The sequence below is a fragment of the Balaenoptera acutorostrata genome, chromosome 10 (assembly GCF_949987535.1).
Source record: "Balaenoptera acutorostrata chromosome 10, mBalAcu1.1, whole genome shotgun sequence".
Classification (NCBI taxonomy): Eukaryota; Metazoa; Chordata; class Mammalia; order Artiodactyla; family Balaenopteridae; genus Balaenoptera; species Balaenoptera acutorostrata.
In genome coordinates, this window is record NC_080073.1 from 37,610,187 (window position 1) to 37,627,922 (window position 17,736).

Here is a 17,736-nt window from a genome sequence, read left to right on the forward strand (position 1 = left end):
GAAACCAGGGTTATAGAATTGAGTCACTTGGATAGCCTGAAGTGGTGGGAGTGAAAGAGCTAGATTTCTGAGGGCCAGACTACAGAGGGAATAGAAAAGGAAAAACAACAAACCTGGGTTACATCCACATCCAGGAGGAAAAAGGAAGGGGTTTTTAAACATCTGAGAGGCAGGCAGAGAATCAGGATAGTGCAGAATCTTAGAAGCCAAGGTCAGTGTCTCCTCTTCAGCTGACACATATGTGTTCCATAAATATCTGCTGAATGAATGGATAGATGAAGACAGAGTAAATGCAAAAAATGTTTGAGCCCCCACGTAGGTAAAGGACGGTGCTAAGCACTTCATGTGGGAATAAATGAGGTAACCTCACAACCACCCTATTAGGCGGCATTATCATCATTATCTCACTGCATTTCAAGATGAGAAAACAAGTTTAAAAATTGCCCAAGTTAAACAGCAGGTATCAGAGCCAGGATTAAATATCAAGTCCTCACTATTAAGGAAATGTTAATTTTTATCAGGGTAGAAAATGGCAAGGTAATGGTGTTTAAGAAATAAAATATTCTTATTAGTTAGAGACACACACTCAGTGACAAAGTCTGAGATTTAGCTTTAAAATATGCCAACAGGGCTTCCCTGGTGGCGCAGTGGTTGAGAATCTGCCTGCCAATGCAGGGGACACGGGTTCGAGCCCTGGGCTGGGAAGATCCCACATGCCGCGGAGCAACTAGGCCCGTGAGCCACAGCTGCTGAGCCTGCGCGTCTGGAGCCCGTGCTCCGCAACAAGAGAGGCTGCGACAGTGAGAGGCCCGCGCACCGCAATGAAGAGTGGCCCCCTAGAGTGTGAACTGTAACATCGGTGCCCCTGCCTGTCTACTCTTGTAATCCCCGTGTCTGGCATGGAGCCAGGTCCACATAATAATAAATGTTTGCTGAACGAATACATGAAAAAAAAAAAAAAAAAAAAAGAGTGGCCCCCACTTGCCACAACTAGAGAAAGCCCTCGCACAGAAACGAAGACCCAACACAGCTAAAAATAAATAAATTAATTAATTAATTTAAAAAAAAATATGCCAACAACAGCAAAAAAAAGGTGGGAAGGACAAATGAAAGAAAAAATTGGGGAAATATTGGTCATTATTGAAATTGAGTGATGGGTCCATGGGGTTCATTATACTATACTCCCTGCTGTTGTATATGTTTGAAATTTTCCATAATAAAAAGTCCACTCATATGCAGCTTCCCTCCCTGCAAAGATGGTAGGGAATGGGGAATTAGTCAAAACAAGGGAGAACAAACATCAAGAAAAAAATTTTTGTCTGGGCAACAAGGAATTCACTCAGAGATAGTATTCAGGAGAAAAACAGGACCAGAAGCCAGATCACAAAGGATTAAGAGATATAGATAAAGCAAGTAGTGAGGAAATGGCAGTAAAACTGCATTTTAGATAAAAGGGATAGGAAGGAGAGGGCTAGGATGGCATGAGAGGTCAAGTTACTATGGGTCTACCTTGTATGTAGGTAAAAACAAAAAGGGGAGGGAGGGAGGATAGGAAGATGCTAGAAAGAAGATAACTGAGTAATCAATTAATTAATTGATCAATCTATATATGAAACAAAAACATGAAAAGATGTTCATCACTTACATTTAAGGAAATGTAAATAAAAGTTATCTAAGCTTCAATTGTCAAAGATTAAATTTATTGACAACGTTCAGTGTTAGAGAAGAAATATAAATTGATACAATCTTTCAAAAGTTATGTGATAATATCTAGTAAAATTTTAAACATGCATAACTTTTGACACAGAAATTACACTTGTAGGAATTTATCCTAAGAAGTATACAGAGTACAGAAGATACGAAGATATACTTACAAGGATGCTTGTAACTGCAGAGAAAAAGAAACAAATGGCTATCACCAGGGGACTAGGAAAATTGATAGAAATTAAATACGTAAGTATTAAAAGATAGATATGTGTCTGAAACATGGGAAAATGCCCAAAATAAAGGCATTAAATGAAGACAGAAAGCAAATTATAGAAAAGTAGATATACTGTTATTCCATTTCTGTAAAAAGGAATTACTTTATCTCACACACATACGGAAGCACAAATACATCCATGTCAGCATACACAGTGGAAAAAAGTGTGGATAAATATAAACCAAATTCATGATAGTGGTTAACACTGAGACATGGGATTATGGGTTCCTTTCCTTACTTAAAAATGCCTCTGGGGAGGGGGAAGGGTAAACTGAAAAAAATTTTAAAAAAACAAAAAATAAAATAAAATAAAAATGCCTGAATTTTACTGTGCTTATATATTACTTGCATAATCAGGAAAAAAGTCAAGGAATTTCCAAAAGCAAGAGTGATGAAAGTGTCATAATAGAAAGGAAAGGGGAAAAAATTAGTGAGCACAAGCCCTAAAGTGAAGTCACAGGTCAAGAATGAGGCAGACAGAGAGCAGGTCTAGGGCCTGAGGGAAAAACGAACCTTGCGAAACGTGCAACCAGCTGCTGTGGGAACTGGGACCCTGAGAATGCAGCACAAGAGCACCCGGAGGGGCAGAGACAGCTCAACTGAAGTGAGGCAGTGGGAACTGCTGACAACCAAAGCAGCCCATTTTCCTGACTCCCCAGAAACACTGGGCAGCCTAGGGGCAGCGAAAGAAGCCAGGGGAGAGAATTCAGGGTTGGCAACTGGCAGAGTGCAAAGGTTCAAGCAGGTTCTCAGACTTGGGGAGGGCAGCACTGTAACTGTGGACCATGGCAAACCAGCATCCAAACTAAGGTGGGAGGTGGGTGAAATAGTGGAGAAGAGAAAGGTAGAGAGATAGGGTGGGGGAGACAGTGAGAGTGCATGGCACAATGAGAACAGAGAGCCTAAGCTCAATCCAGAATCACACTTGAAGGATTCTTTCCCAAACTTCGATTTTTCTTCCAATTTCTAAACATCATCACATTAGGAGGAAGATCCCAATTTGTGTCACTGGGCTTCAAGGGCAAAAACTCTCCACCTGGTTCTGGGTGTTTCTCATAACCCATAAGGGATCTGTGAGGAAGGTGGAGGCTCCATCTAGGTTCCCCCCACACCCAGCTCTTGCAGAGTTACTAGGCTGCTGTTAATAGAGCAGAAGCTCTACTCCCCGTGTGGCACTACCTTCTTTGTGTGTATCCTCTACTGGCCAGAAGCCTGGAAAAAGGAGTGACTGTCACCCCAAACTGAAGCCCTAACAATATCTCATGAGGATGTTAAAAAAGGCCCTAAACTTAGAAAACCTGGCATCAAGTCCCACCTTTTTTTCTTATTGGCTTTGTGAACTTGAAAGCAAGCCACTTCACCTCTTTGTGTTTGCTTCTTCATCTATAAAATGGGGATAACTGCCTCACAGTGTTGTTGGGAGGATGCAGTAAAGTAAAATGTACATCAAAGTGTTTTATAAAACTATAATATCATACATATGCAAGGTTTACATATACTTATCATAGCAAAGCAAACATTTTTCAATTCTACCTATATATCACTTTCATCAATGGTGCTATAAAACCATAAATGGGTGCTAGCACCTTCAATGTGCCTATGCTGGCTGAAATTGGCCATGTTTTTATTGCTTTTAACCTATATAACAATTTTATTCACAAGATTTCAACACTGCTCACAAATTTCTTCAATTTAACAGTTGCTTGCCACATTTAAAGTGACTTATGCTTTGTCTCAGTTTTCCTTTTTATCTCATGTCAATTTTTACCTTTAACTACAGTTACTTTTCATGCTTTCCTTTTCTTCAGTCTGTTATGTTTGTCACCTACATGAAAGAACAACCGCATTAGGTAGGCTTCAGTAGAGTTCCTTACACCTGGCCAGTGGGATTCCTATGTGGTCTGATCAACCATGAAAATTAATTCAAAGTAATTTAGGTAGTATATTCTCAAGTTATTTTACCACTAAGAAGAACCAAGAGGGTGACTAAATGAACTGGCACAATTCCATTACTTCTAGGTTAATAACTCAGAACACAGAGCTTCCTAACAAAGAACTAATATATCAATTTCAGTGTTAGTACAGTATTAGGCTGAACAAAGAACTAATACAGATAATTTCATAATCACTGAGTTTAGATTCCTAAATAAAGTTTGGGCAAATGATCTTATATTCTGAATATGGCCACACTGAGCTCAGCTGGATCTTCAAAAAGTCCATCAGCTGACAAAAGTCACAACATGCTAGTGTTAAATCCATTACCCACTCCCAGGCTGGAAGTAGCTGTCTAGAGACCTTGTGGCCCAAACTGACTAGTCACTGTTCTTCACACATGAGGACAAATTGCTCAGAGCAGTAAATGGCCAATGGAAGATCTAGATAATACCCATAAAGAACTGTCACATTCTCTTCCAAGGGAAACTTCTGCCAAGACCCAAAGAGAGCAAGTAATAGCTTCCCAGCATCAAAACCATAAACATATGGAATAAGCAACACATTTTCACAGCAAAATCATGTATTGCTTTTAGCAACCTGGAAATACAAAGGCAGAAGCACTGCTTCAGCCAGGATCTGAGGCACCCATGAAATCAGAACCCTCATCACATCACCAGCTCCACAAGGAATGATTTCATGATATTTTACATGCAGAGGTCATTCATTTCTTCACTAAACACTTATTGAGTAGCTACTTCTGTATCAGTAATGTTTAGGTACTAGGATATAGAGTTAAACAAGACGAGGTCCTGCCCTCAAGTAGGTCACAACATAGGCACAGAAAACAGAAAAAAATACCCAAAGTTAAGAGTACAGTGATTATGAAAGAAGCTTTCACAGATTGCAATGCCATACAAAGGAAAAGGCATTCAGCTTAATCTGGGAAGAATCAAGGAAGAGTTTTAAGTGATGGTGCCTGAATTCCTAGTAAATTCAAGCCTAAGAGTCAAACAAGCACTAGAATGGGAGGAAAATTAGTAGGAGAAATAGCCTGAGAATGCTGGGACATTCAAGGAGCTCACTGTAACTGGAGCCTAAAGTGACAGAGGAATTGTGGCAGAAGAGGGACTAGAAAGGAAGATACCAAAGAGGCCAGGTCATAAAGGTCTTTGTGAGATGTTGAAGTAGAGACATATCAGGATCTAGATGTTTGTGTATTTTGAGGCCAGAGGAATATTATTTACTTTTAACTGAAGTTAAAGACCACCCCATCAATGTTATGACATAGTATAAGTGTGTTTCATGTTTGGTAATTGCAATCATTGTTGCTTTTGTTGTGGTCATCCATGTACAATGCTTGGTGTCAGTCTATCTATCTCTTGTAAAAAATAAAATACAGTGTGTGTGTGTGGAAAAAAAAAAAAAAAAAAGACCACCCCAAACGGAGGGGGAATTTCACTAAGGAAGACTGGAAGAGATTTAGGGCCAGTTATTTTGAATCATTTCTGTCTGGCTCATACTTATTTTTCTCTCTACTTTCCCCCCCCTCACAAGGAAAAAATAAAACTGAACAATTCTATAACAAAGCCTGTGAACCTTCTGTTCATCATAAACATTTCTGAACAGAGTGCTAGATTCTACCAAACTAGCCCAAATTAGAGAAAGACGACAAATCTCTCCAGCATCTGGAGCCTTCCAGGCAAAAAGACCAAAGTCAGGTATCTGAGGCCAACAGAAGAAAGCTAGAGAAATATCCTGATCAGGGGCCACACAGAATATGCTGCCTGGCATATCCAGCACTCTGTCACTGGGAATGCCCACTGTTCCCAAAACAAGGACATGCCAAACAGTTACCTCCTGGCTTCTCCATGGAAATTGCCAGGAAAAAACCTACCAGTGCCAGGAATGACCTTGGACTTTATAGTGTTGACTCCCGGCCACCAGTACTGGAAAAAGACTACCTCAACAATTCTCTCACCTGTCCAGGGTGCCAACAGGTGTAGACAGAAGGCTGCCTTCCGTACCAGACAAGGAAATTGAACCTCTCATCCATGCACAGCACCCAGCCACACTCCTATTACTAATACTGCTGAGAATAGTAACTCCCACATAATGATACACACAACCTACTACTAACAGCAAGCACTGACCACCCATGAAGCACCAGGCCCTCATCTCCAGTCCTCACTACAACCTGCAGAGGTTATTTTAACCCCATTTCACAGACTGAAAGAATTAAATTAAATTAAAAAACAAGGCTCAGAGAGGTTAACAGCTTACCCAGGTCAAAAAGCAAGCAAGAGGTAGAGATGTGATGACCCCAAAGACCATGCTCTTTCCATTGTACTAGACACCTCAGAATATTTCCAAAGAAATCAAACACTCTAAGCCTTCTTTCCAAGAGTTTCTGAGGTTATCCATCTGACTAAGAGGTAGTCAAAAACATTTTTCAGCAATCAGTTTGCCTTCAAAGCAACAAAATAAAGCAGTTTTCATTTTATTTGATCAAGTGAATATTCCAGATGGAAAAATGAAAGACACTTCAAAGAATTTATTTATTATCTAAGTGTCTTGATTTTAAACCTCTTCATTTATTTTTGGCCGAAATACATACAGAGAGATAGAGGAGAGAGCAAAGGACAGAATTTCATTTAACTAGATAGGAATGGAGATTAACAATTAAGCAAAAAAGCATTCAAATATAATTTATGCAGTAATAATTAAGAGGCAAGGAATTTCAAACAGGCTGAGCCTTACCTCAATCTTATTCCTCCTGTTCTAGGAGACAGCACTCCAAGGCATCAGCAGACACTCCCAGCCTACATACAGTGAACCAGACAAAGGGAGTAAGCAACGCCTTCATGCTCCCAAAACCACAGTGAGAAGGAAAGTGTGATGGCTTCCTGGGGAACCTAAGCACATATACAGTATTTGTAAATCATAGCTCATCAAGACATACACAGCAACAAAATGTTTACCTTGTGGTTTGTCTACAGGCATACTTAAAGTTAACAGGTGTATGTAAATAAAACAATGCAAAAACAATCCCATACCATTGTGAGCTTTTCCCATGGAAATATATGAGGATAATCAATTGTCACTAGTCAAAATCAATTAAAAACTTTATTCAATGGTTTTACTGATTAAAAGCTTGATATGCCTGAATCAATTCTTCCTTCATAGACCTACAGCCACTTCTGAAATATGAACTATTACTATTAAAACACAAAAAAATCACCATTGTAGAGGTGCCCAACACAGTGCCTGGCATAATTCAATAGATATTGGTTTATGAAAGAATGAGTTACTTAAGATAGAAAACTTAAAAGAGAGAAAGAGACAGACAGACAGAAATAATACAGTGCAAGGGAAATATATGATTTTTTAAAGCTTAAGGGGAAAAACAATCCCCAGAACCATCAGTACAACTACAAATAGTCAGAATTACCTCACATCTCACCTGAAAATTTATACTCTAATATACTCCAACGAGGCAATACAACTCCTAACACTCTAAACAAACTCTGAAAGTGCAATGATTCTGACACTTTTTTTTCATATGAGATTTGATATCTCATCTATAGACAACACACCAACTTTTGCCTGAATACTACATAGAGAGAGCTCTGGTGCACAGATGCAGGCCTCAGCTGTTTGGAGTTTGCACATTGCCTTTCAATGATACAGATGAGACACAGTGTACAGACCAGACAGACAACACTTCTAGTGAAGATAATGTCCTGGGAGAGTTAAAATGACGGTCACTAAGATTTAACAGATTTAACGTAATGACTTCACGGTAGTAGGAGAAAATGAAGTTTAGGGATATAAAGAACTTTTAACAACATAAACTGTTAGAGTTTTCACATCCCTCTCTAGAGTTGCATACATTAAACAATGACACACAAATTAGTGAAAAGAGGCTCTTAATTTAGATTTAGAATTGGAATGAAAATCCCTAGAATTTATATATATTATACTGTCTAAGTTTGTCTATCATCATAAACAACAGCCATAGTGCTGAAAAGAAAGTATGAGTCACAATTCAAAAACAAAGGAGAAAAAAAATGAACAGAGGAAAGCTTTGGATCCAAATACCACAAAGAAATTCTTTACTTAAAACACTGCCGATGACAGCTACCATTCTGACTTGGAGTAAGAAGGAATGGTCCACACTGTCTTCTATTCAGGAACAAACTCAATTCAGCCCCCAAACGCCCCTTCCAGCACCATCTACCTCAGTGCCCAGCCACCAACACAGTCAGCCACATCCACTAGCAAGGGACAGGAATTCTAAGATCTGAGTCACCCCTCCCCCTCAGTAAGAGGTCATTCTCTATCAGGAAGCCCACTCTGCAAAGGCCCCTTGTTCATCTCACAGGCTGCTACCACCATGGCCCACAAAAAGCTAATTCTCCAACTTCAGCAGTCTACCAACCCTCCTCTATACTCTCCGATTCACAACTCCGGCTTCACCCTAACTCCAAGGTAGCCAACACTACTCACCGAGACATTCTTGTGACAAGCTCCCTACCTGAGAACCACTCAACTCCAGAATGCTGGACCCTGGAGAATCCAGCCCTTTGCTCAACTCCCCTGTGCCCAGCTGAGCTCCTGCCTTTCCAGTAACTAATCACCGATTACCTCAGAGAAGCTAAATACTCAATACCCTTTCTCCCCAGCCAGATCCCGGTCTGCCAAGTTCACGGACCTGGGGGCGTGGAGGGGGTGGGGAGGAGGGCAGGGAGAGACGCATCTCGATTCGCCTTAGGGACCAGGCACACTGAGGCCCCTAGAATTCCAAACGCATCCTCCCCCCAATCCAACCGCTATGGCCAGCCTCCAGGGCGTCTGCATCAGGCGCTAAGAGCGTACGCCTCTAGAGTTAAGTCTCCATGCCCCTATGACTCCCTTTCCCGGCTACAAAAATTCTAAATACCAAGCCAACAAGGCCCCGGGTGGAGGCGAAGACCCCCGCCAAGCCTCCGGCCGCTGGAGTACCCTAGGTCGGATCCAGCGCCCCAAGGCCTGGGCCGCCGGGACCCGCTTGCTGACCCAGGCCGCTGAGCGCCAGGGGCCCGGGCCGCGTCTCCACTCGGCCCCCATTGTTGCGGGTCCCGGCGGCCCGAGCAGGGAGCCGGGGGCCGGCACCAGCACTCACCTCCCGCGCCGCGGCTCCGGGCCGCGCCGGCCCGGGCAGGGCCGAGTGGCCGAGCTTTCCTCTGCGCCCGCCTTGGCAGTGCCTGCGGCAGCGGCGGCTGAGGTGAAGGGAGGCAGCCGGCCAGGCCCGGGCGCCGCGGGCTGGCTCCGGCTGAGCGTCAGTCTTCTCCTGCGGCGGCGCTCGCAGCCTCCGCTGGCGGTCCGCGCCAGAAAACGTCCCCCTCTCGGCCCGCGCGCCCGGCCGCCCGGACGGGAACACGCGCCGCCGACAGGAAAGTTCCGCTGAGAGACTAGTGGAGGCCGCTGTTGCCCCGCGCCGGGTGGACCGCGATTCCTCCCTCTACAGAGCCGTCTATGCTACAGATAACTTTTTTCAGGCGTGAGTGAGGCACGGAAATCTCAGGCCGGAAGCCTGGGAATGGTTTTAGTGGTGGGTCCGACAGAATGGGTTTGCACCCCGCTAGCCACCAGAGAGGCACGTTGACCAGTCAGTGCTTCAATTGAGCCTCGGTTCCTCCTCATTCCTCACTTGGGGATAACCCTGGAGGCTTGTTAGGATTGGATGAGATGATGCAAGTGCCTGGCGCGGAGATATGGGGCTCAACATTGGGGATCGGTCATTGCTGATGCTGCCAATGATGATTGCTGCTACTACTGCTATCGCCTCCTACAGAGGTTAGGCGCAGCTCTCAAGGACCCCTGAAATTGATGCGCACCATGTAACTCTAGGTTTTCGCCCCTCTCGTCCGGTTTCCTGTTAACTGAAGCTGGAAAAAAAGCGGGGAAAAGAAAGGACTTTCCTGATCACTGACACTCAGGGGGAAGTTAAGGATGCAGGTTCTCCTCCCTCAATTTGGGAATTACTGCCATGTGGGCTCCCGTTAACGAGAAGAGTGAACTGTGTCAGCTTTCTTCACTACAGCCCCAGGTTCCCTTCCTCCTCCTCCTTATCCCAAGAAGTGAACATTGATGAGATGATGAAAAAATTCTGAAAGTGGGTTCTGTTTTCCTCATAAAATCAAGAGGATAAAAAATCGTTTTTCGGACTTCCCTGGTGGCGCAGTGGTTAAGAATCCGCCTGCCAATGCAGGGGACATGGGTTCGAGCCCTGGTCCGGGAAGATCTCACATGCTGCGGAGCAACTAAGCCTGTGCGCCACAACTACTGAGCCTGCGCTCTAGAGCCCGCGAGCCACAATTACTGAGCCAGCGTGCCACAACTACTGAAGCTCGCGTGCCTAGAGCCCGTGCTCCGCAACAAGAGAAGCTATGGCAATGAGAAGCCCGCGCCCCGCAACAAAGAGTAGCGCTACCCCGCTCGCGGCAACTAGAGAAAGCCCGCGGGCAGCAAAGAAGACCCAATGCAGCCAAAAATAAGTTAATTAATTAATTTTAAAATATCCTTACTCCTTCCCACTTCCTTTTTCTTCTGGGCCTTCATACCTCCAGATATCAGTTATTTTTTGGAACAAATTAAATTATAAAAATACAAATGTGTGTTCCCAAACTATCCATGGGAATTTAGATCTGCAGAAGGTGCTCTAAAAGTATCACAGCTTTCACATGTCCTCAGATTTTCCATTCTCACTTAGCCCCTTGGCTTTTGAGACTCAGGAAATTTTACCTTGATACCTTCTCCCTTGTCTGAAGAGACTTTTCCAGAAAAGCTCTGATATCAGTCACTTGAACCTAAATTAAATTTTGTCACTGTGTCACACATGTACACACATGGATTTCCATTTAGATTATCCTCTGGAAGTAAGGAAAGGGCTCAGCTGGCTAAAGACATTTTGGTAACCATCTGGAAACAGCAGGCTCATAGATAGAAAGCAGCATGCTCAAAACCTCTGGAGGCTCTCTGCTCCCTCAAGTAAGGGAACTTCATCCTATGATCTTAAAGGACAAAGGATGCCTCAAAAGCTGGTTCACTTTTCTCAGAATCCTGAGGTCACCTAAGGTCCGACTCCTCCCTGCTCCACATTTTCACCAGTTGGCCTCTTAGCTTGGACTACCCGTGTGACACATAAAGCAGATTTGGTCTCAAGTGTCAAAGTAGGTTCAGGCGAGAGCCCTAAAAATGACCAAAGTGAGGAAAAAGAGACCAATGAAGCTGGGCAGAAACTTGAGAGAGCAGTCTTATTGTTTATCTCCTTCCCCTCTCCCAAAAGACCCAATACACAACTATCAGAGACACCCACACTTACCTGCCTCCTCTGTCACTGAGGTTGAGCAACAAGGGCCAGGGCTGGCTACCCTGATGATGGAAGCCCCTTCTATTCCCTCCTCCCAAGATGCCGTTGCCCTTCTGTGACATCACTGCTTCCTTGCCCTCTTGGGAGCTTCCCTGACATAATGTTATGCCCTCACAACCACCTTTGGGGATCATGCTACCCCCCAATTCACCAGTAGGAAAGTGGATTATATTAGGGAGGAATCCCTAGAGTGATTTACACGCATAGCTGCCTATTGATGGCTCTGCCTTCAAGTGCAGTTTAAAAATCTGGGGTCTTCCTGCTGGGATTAGAGAAGACTCACCAGTGACTTGTTAATCAGAAACTATAACTAGGCCTTCTTCATCACTGTGAACCCACACCTGGAAAAACACCCTCTTCCTTTCACCTGTTTAACCTCTTCCTCATTCCATGAAAATCAGCCCAGTCCTTCTTCCACCAGCCACATTTCCAACCCACTCCCACTTCTGGATGCCAAAAAACATGATCACTTTGAACCAGGTTCCAAGGTGACAGATAGTTGTTTTTCTTTCTTCAACAGCCATCCTATTCTTTTTTTTTTTTTTTTTGACTGCATTGCGTCTTTGTTGCTGCGTGCAGGCTTTCTCTAGTTGTAATGAGCAGGGGCTACTCTTCCTTGCGGTGCACGGGCTTCTCATTGCGGTGGTTTCTCTTGTTGCAGAGCACGGGCTCTAGCCGTGTGGGCTTCAACAGTTGTAGTGCACGCACTCAGTAGTTGTGACTCGCGGGCTCCAGAGCACAGGCTCAGTAGTTGTGGTGCATGGGTTTAGTTGCTCCACGGCATGTGGGATCTTCCCGGACCAGGGCTCGAACCTGTGTCCCCTGCATTGGCAGGCAGATTCATAACCACTGCACCACCAGGGAAGCCCAGCCATCCTATTCTTGGGATGTTTTTTAACTTTCACCTTGTACACAGCTTCTCTTATACTAGATTATAATCTCCGGGAGGCTTGAAAAAAAAATCCACCCCAAAGTCTATTGAAGACCTAGCAAAACTGCTGCATCATAAAATTCTCCATTCAGCAATTACCTATTGGGTACCTACCATGTACCAGGCACTGTGCTGGATGCTGGGGAATACTAATAAGACAAGCCAAGCATAAATGTAAGCATTTTAGAGCTATTAATGCATTTGATCCTCACATCGACATAATGAGGTATGTATAAGTATCACCCCACTTCAAAGTTGGAAAAACTGAAGCTGGGACATAAGGGGTGGGGTTTGAGTACAGGACACTCTTATAACCATGCACTGAAGTGAAGAACTATACTCAAAGTTGAGCTTGGAGTACTCTGGTCTGTAAAGTGAAACTAATAAAAACCTGTCCCATGTGGATGTTCATTCAGACATTTGTTGTCCCCGAACTGTATTTCAGATGCTAATCTAGCACTGAACAAGAGATTACAGGTCTCTGCCCTAAAGTAGCTTACCTTCTAAATAGGGGAGACAAATAGTAAAAAATAATTTCAAATTCTAATAAGTGCTGAAAAGAACATAAAACCAGAGACCTCTATGGGAGAGAGGCTGTCGGGAGAGGGAAGAATTGGGTGAGACCACCCTGATGAGGCGACCTGTGAGCTGAAATCTGAATGCCAAGAATGCTAGAGAGAAGAATGTGAAGGCTCAGGGAAGGACAATTCTAGGCAGAAGGACCAGAGCTCAGGAGCAGCATAAGGTGGGGTAAGAACCACCAGATGACTGCTCTGGAGAGTGGAAAAGTAGCCTGTAGCTCTGCTCCCAGATTTCATGGTCTTGAAGGGATCAATTTCAGGGCTGGTCCTGGGAGGGTGTGAAGGATACTGCTGATCAACTTCCAGGGAAGCAGCACAGATTTACTGTAGTACCTGATAAATGACCATGTACATTTGCCAAGTCAATAGGCAGATGTCATAGAAACAGATGCTTTTAAAAATTTCTACAGAGAATACATCCATTCTCTCCAAGAAAAAGAAAGACATCCAAACTGAAAAAGAAGTAAAATTATTTCTGTTCACAGATGACATGATCTTATATGTAGAAAACTCTAAAGAGTCCACACCAAAAAAAAAAAAAGTGATAATAAATGAATTCAGCAAAGTTGCAGGATACAAAACCCACACGCAAAAATCAGTTATGTATTCATACACTAACACTGAACAATATGAAAAGAAATTAAGAAAACAATTCCATTTACACTAGCATCAAAAAGAATAAAATACTTGGTAATAAACTTAAAGACAGAAAAGACTAGTACACACACACACAAAAAAAAAACTCTAAAGTGTTGCTAAAAGAAATTAAAGATACAAATAAATGGAAAGACATTCTGTGCTCATGGATTTTTAGTACTACCCAAAGCAATATACAAATTTAATGCAGTCCCTATCAAATCCCAACATTTTTTGCAGAAATAGAAAAATCCATCATAAAGTTCGTATGGAGTCTCAAGGGACCCCGTATAGCCAAAACCATCTTGAAAAAAAAAAAAAAAAAAAAAGCTGATTTCAAAACTTACTACACAAAACTACAGTAATCAAAACAGTATGGTACTGGCATAAAGACAGTCATGGAATAGAACAGAGTCCAGAAATAAACCCTCATATATAGTCAAATGATTTTTTTAATAAATAAATAAATAAATTTATTTATTTATTTATTTTGGGCTAAGTTGGGTCTTTGTTGCTGCGTGCAGGCTTTCTCTAGTTGCGGCGAGTGGGGGTTACTGTTCGTTGCTGTGCACAGGCTTCTCATTGCGGTGGCTTCTCTTGTTGCGGAGCATGGGCTCTAGGCTCGTGGGCTTCAGTAGTTGTGGCTCGCGGGCTCTAGAATGCAGGCTCAGTACTCGTGGCACATGGGCTTTGTTGCTCCGTGGCATGTGGGATCTTCCCGGACCAGGGCTCGAACCCATGTCCCCTGCATTGGCAGGCAGATTCTTAACCACTGTGCCCCCAGGGAAGCCCTAGTCAAATGATTTTTGACAAGGATGCCAAGATCATTCAGTGGGGGAAAGGACAGTCTTTTCAACAAATGATGCTGGGAAAACTGGATATCCACATACAAAAGAATGAAATTAGACCCTTTCCTTACACTATATACAAAAATTAACTCAAAATGGATCAAAGACCTAATGTAAAATATAAAACTGTAAAACTCTTGGAAGAAAACAAAGGGGAAAAGCTTCATGATGTTGGATTTGGCAATGATTTCTTGGATATGACACCAAAGGCACAGACAACAAAAGAAAAAATAGACAAATTGGACTTCATGAAACACCACTGTGCATCAAAAGCCACTATCAACAAAGTGAAAAGGCAACCCATGGAATGGAAGTAATATTTGCAAATCATGTATCTGATAAGGAATTGATATCCAGAATATATAAAGAACTTCTACAATTCAACAACAACCAAAACAAGCAAGCCACTTCAAAAATGGTCAAAGGACTTGAAGAAGATATACAAAGGAGATATACAAATGGTCAATAAGCACATAAAAAGATGCTTAACATCACTAATCATTTGGAAAATGCAAATCAAAACCACAATGATACACCACTTCATACCCATTAGGACAGCTATTATAAAATAATAACGTAAAAAAAAAAAAAGAGTCATATGGTAATTCTATTTTTAGTTTTTTAAGGAACCTCCATATTGTTCTCCATAGTGGCTGTATCAATTTACATTCCCACCAACAGTGCAAGAGGGTTCCCTTTTCTCCACACCCTCTCCAGCATTTGTTGTTTGTAGATTTTCTGATGATGCCCATTCTAACAGGAGTGAGGTGATACCTCATTGTAGTTTTGATTTGCATTTCTCTAATAATTAGTGATGTTGAGCATCTTTTCATGTGCTTCGTGGCCGTCTGTATGTCTTCTTTGGAGAAATGTCTATTTAGGTCTTCTGCCCATTTTTGGATTGGGGTGTTTGTTTCTTTGATATTGAGCTGAATGAGCTGTTTATATATTTTGGAGATTAATCCTTTGTCCGTTGATTCATTTGCAAATATTTTCTCCCATTCTGAGGGTTGTCTTTTCGTCTTGTTTATGGTTTCCTTTGCTGTGCAAAAGCTTTGAAGTTTCATTAGGTCCCACTTGTTTATTTTTGTTTTTATTTCCATTACTCTAGGAGGTGGATCGAAAAAGATCTTGCTGTGATTTATGTCAAAGAGTGTTCTTCCTATGTTTTCCTCTAAGAGTTTTATAGTGTCCAGTCTTATATTTAGGTCTCTAATCCATTTTGAGTTTATTTTTGTGTATGGTGTTAGGGAGTATTCTAATTTCATTCTTTTACATGTGGCTGTCCAGTTTTCCCAGCACCACTTATTGAAGAGACTGTCTTTTCTCCATTGTATATCTTTGCCTCCTTTGTCATAGATTAGTTGACCATAGGTGCGTGGGTTAATCTCTGGGCTTTCTATCTTGTTCCATTGATCTATGTTTCTGTTTTTGTGCCAGTACCATATTGTCTTGATTACTGTAGCTTTGTAGTATAGTCTGAAGTCAGGGAGTCTGATTCCTCCAGCTCCATTTTTTTGCCTCAAGACTGCTTTGGCTATTCGGGGTCTTTTGTGTCTCCATACAAATTTTAAGATGATTTGTTCTAGCTCTGTAAAAAATGCCATTGGTAATTTGATAGGGATTGCATTGAATCTGTAGATTGCTTTGGGTAGTATACTCATTTTCACAATGTTGATTCTTCCAATCCAAGAACATGGTATATCTCTCCATCTGTTGGTATCATCTTTAATTTCTTTCATCAGTGTCTTATAGTTTTCTGCATACAGGTCTTTTGTCTCCCTAGGTAGGTTTATTCCTAGGTATTTTATTCTTTTTGTTGCAATGGTAAATGGGAGTGTTTCCATAATTTCTCTTTCAGATTTTTCATCATTAGTGTATAGGAATGCAAGAGATTTCTGTGCATTAATTTTGTAACCTGCAACTTTACCATATTCATTAATTAGCTCTAGCAGTTTTCTGGTGGCAGTTTTAGGATTCTCTATGTATAGTATCATGTCATCCGCAAACAGTGACAGTTTTACTTCTTCTTTTCCAATTTGTATTCCTTTTATTTCTTTTTCTTCTCTGATTGCCGTGGCTAGGACTTCCAGAACTATGTTGAATAATAGTGGTGAGAGTGGACATCCTTGTCTCGTTCCTGATCTTAGAGGAAATGCTTTCAGTTTTTCACCATTGAGAATGATGTTTGCTGTGGGTTTGTCATATATGGCCTTTATTATGTTGAGGTAGGTTCCCTCTATGCCCACTTTCTGGAGAGTTTTTATCATAAATGGGTGTTGAATTTTGTCAAAAGCTTTTTCTGCATCTATTGAGATGATCATATGGTTTTTATTCTTCAATTTGTTAATATGGTGTATCACATTGATTGATTTGCGTATATTGAAGAATCCTTGCATCCCTGGGATAAATCCCACTTGATCGTGGTGTATGATCCTTTTAATGTGTTGTTGGATTCTGTTTGCTAGTATTTTGTTGAGGATTTTTGCATCTATATTCATCAGTGATATTGGTCTGTAATTTTCTTTTTTTGTAGTGTCTTTGTCTGGTTTTGGTATCAGGGTGATGGTGGCCTCATAGAATGAGTTTGGGAGAGTTCCTTCCTCTGCAATTTTTTGGAAGAGTTTGAGAAGGATGGGTGTTAGCTCTTCTCTAAATGTTTGATAGAATTCACCTGTGAAGCCATCTGGTCCTGGACTTTTGTTTGTTGGAAGATTTTTAATCACAGTTTCAATTTCATTACTTGTGATTGGTCTGTTGATATTTTCTGTTTCTTCCTGATTCAGTCTTGGAAGGTTATACCTTTCTAAGAATTTGTCCATTTCTTCCAGGTTGTCCATTTTATTGGCATAAAGTTGCTTGTAGTAGTCTCTTAGGATGTTTTGTATTTCTGCGGTGTCTGTTGTAACTTCTCCTTTTTCATTTCTGATTTTATTGATTTGAGTCCTCTCCCTCTTTTTCTTGATGAGTCTGGCTAATGGCTTCTCAATTTTGTTTATCTTCTCAAAGAACCAACTTTTAGTTTTATTGATCTTTGCTATTGTTTTCTTTGTTTCTATTTCATTTATTTCCGCTCTGATCTTTATGATTTCTTTCCTTCTGCTAACTTTGGGTTTTGTTTGTTCTTCTTTCTCTAGTTTCTTTAGGTGTAAAGTTAGATTGTTTACTTGAGATTTTTCTTGTTTCTTTAGGTAGGCTTGTATAGCTATAAACTTCCCTCTTAGAACCGCTTTTGCTGCATCCCATAGGTTTTGGGTCGTCGTGTTTTCATTGTCATTTGTCTCTAGGTATTTTTTTATTTCCTGTTTGATTCCTTCAGTGATCTCTTGGTTATTTAGTAACGTATTGTTTAGCCTCCATGTGTTTGTCTTTTTTACGTTTTTTTCCCTGTAATTCATTTCTAATCTCATAGC

General features: G+C 41.7%; 1 protein-coding gene across 5 annotated transcripts in view; it reads right to left on the reverse strand.

Annotated features, from left to right (window-relative positions):
* RAD54L2 (RAD54 like 2) overlaps positions 1-9,296 on the reverse strand; it is an 88,269-nt gene extending 78,973 nt beyond the window's left edge. For 2 of the 5 annotated variants that reach the window (XM_057554996.1, XM_057554997.1), the window contains exon 1: positions 9,078-9,296. The gene's annotated coding sequence lies outside the window, so the exon portion shown is untranslated. Of the gene's footprint in view, positions 1-6,673; positions 6,829-9,077 lie in introns of all 5 variants that reach the window. The other 3 variants (XM_057554995.1, XM_057554994.1, XM_057554993.1) reach the window with 3 other exon arrangements.
* Positions 9,297-17,736: the final 8,440 nt, after the last annotated feature.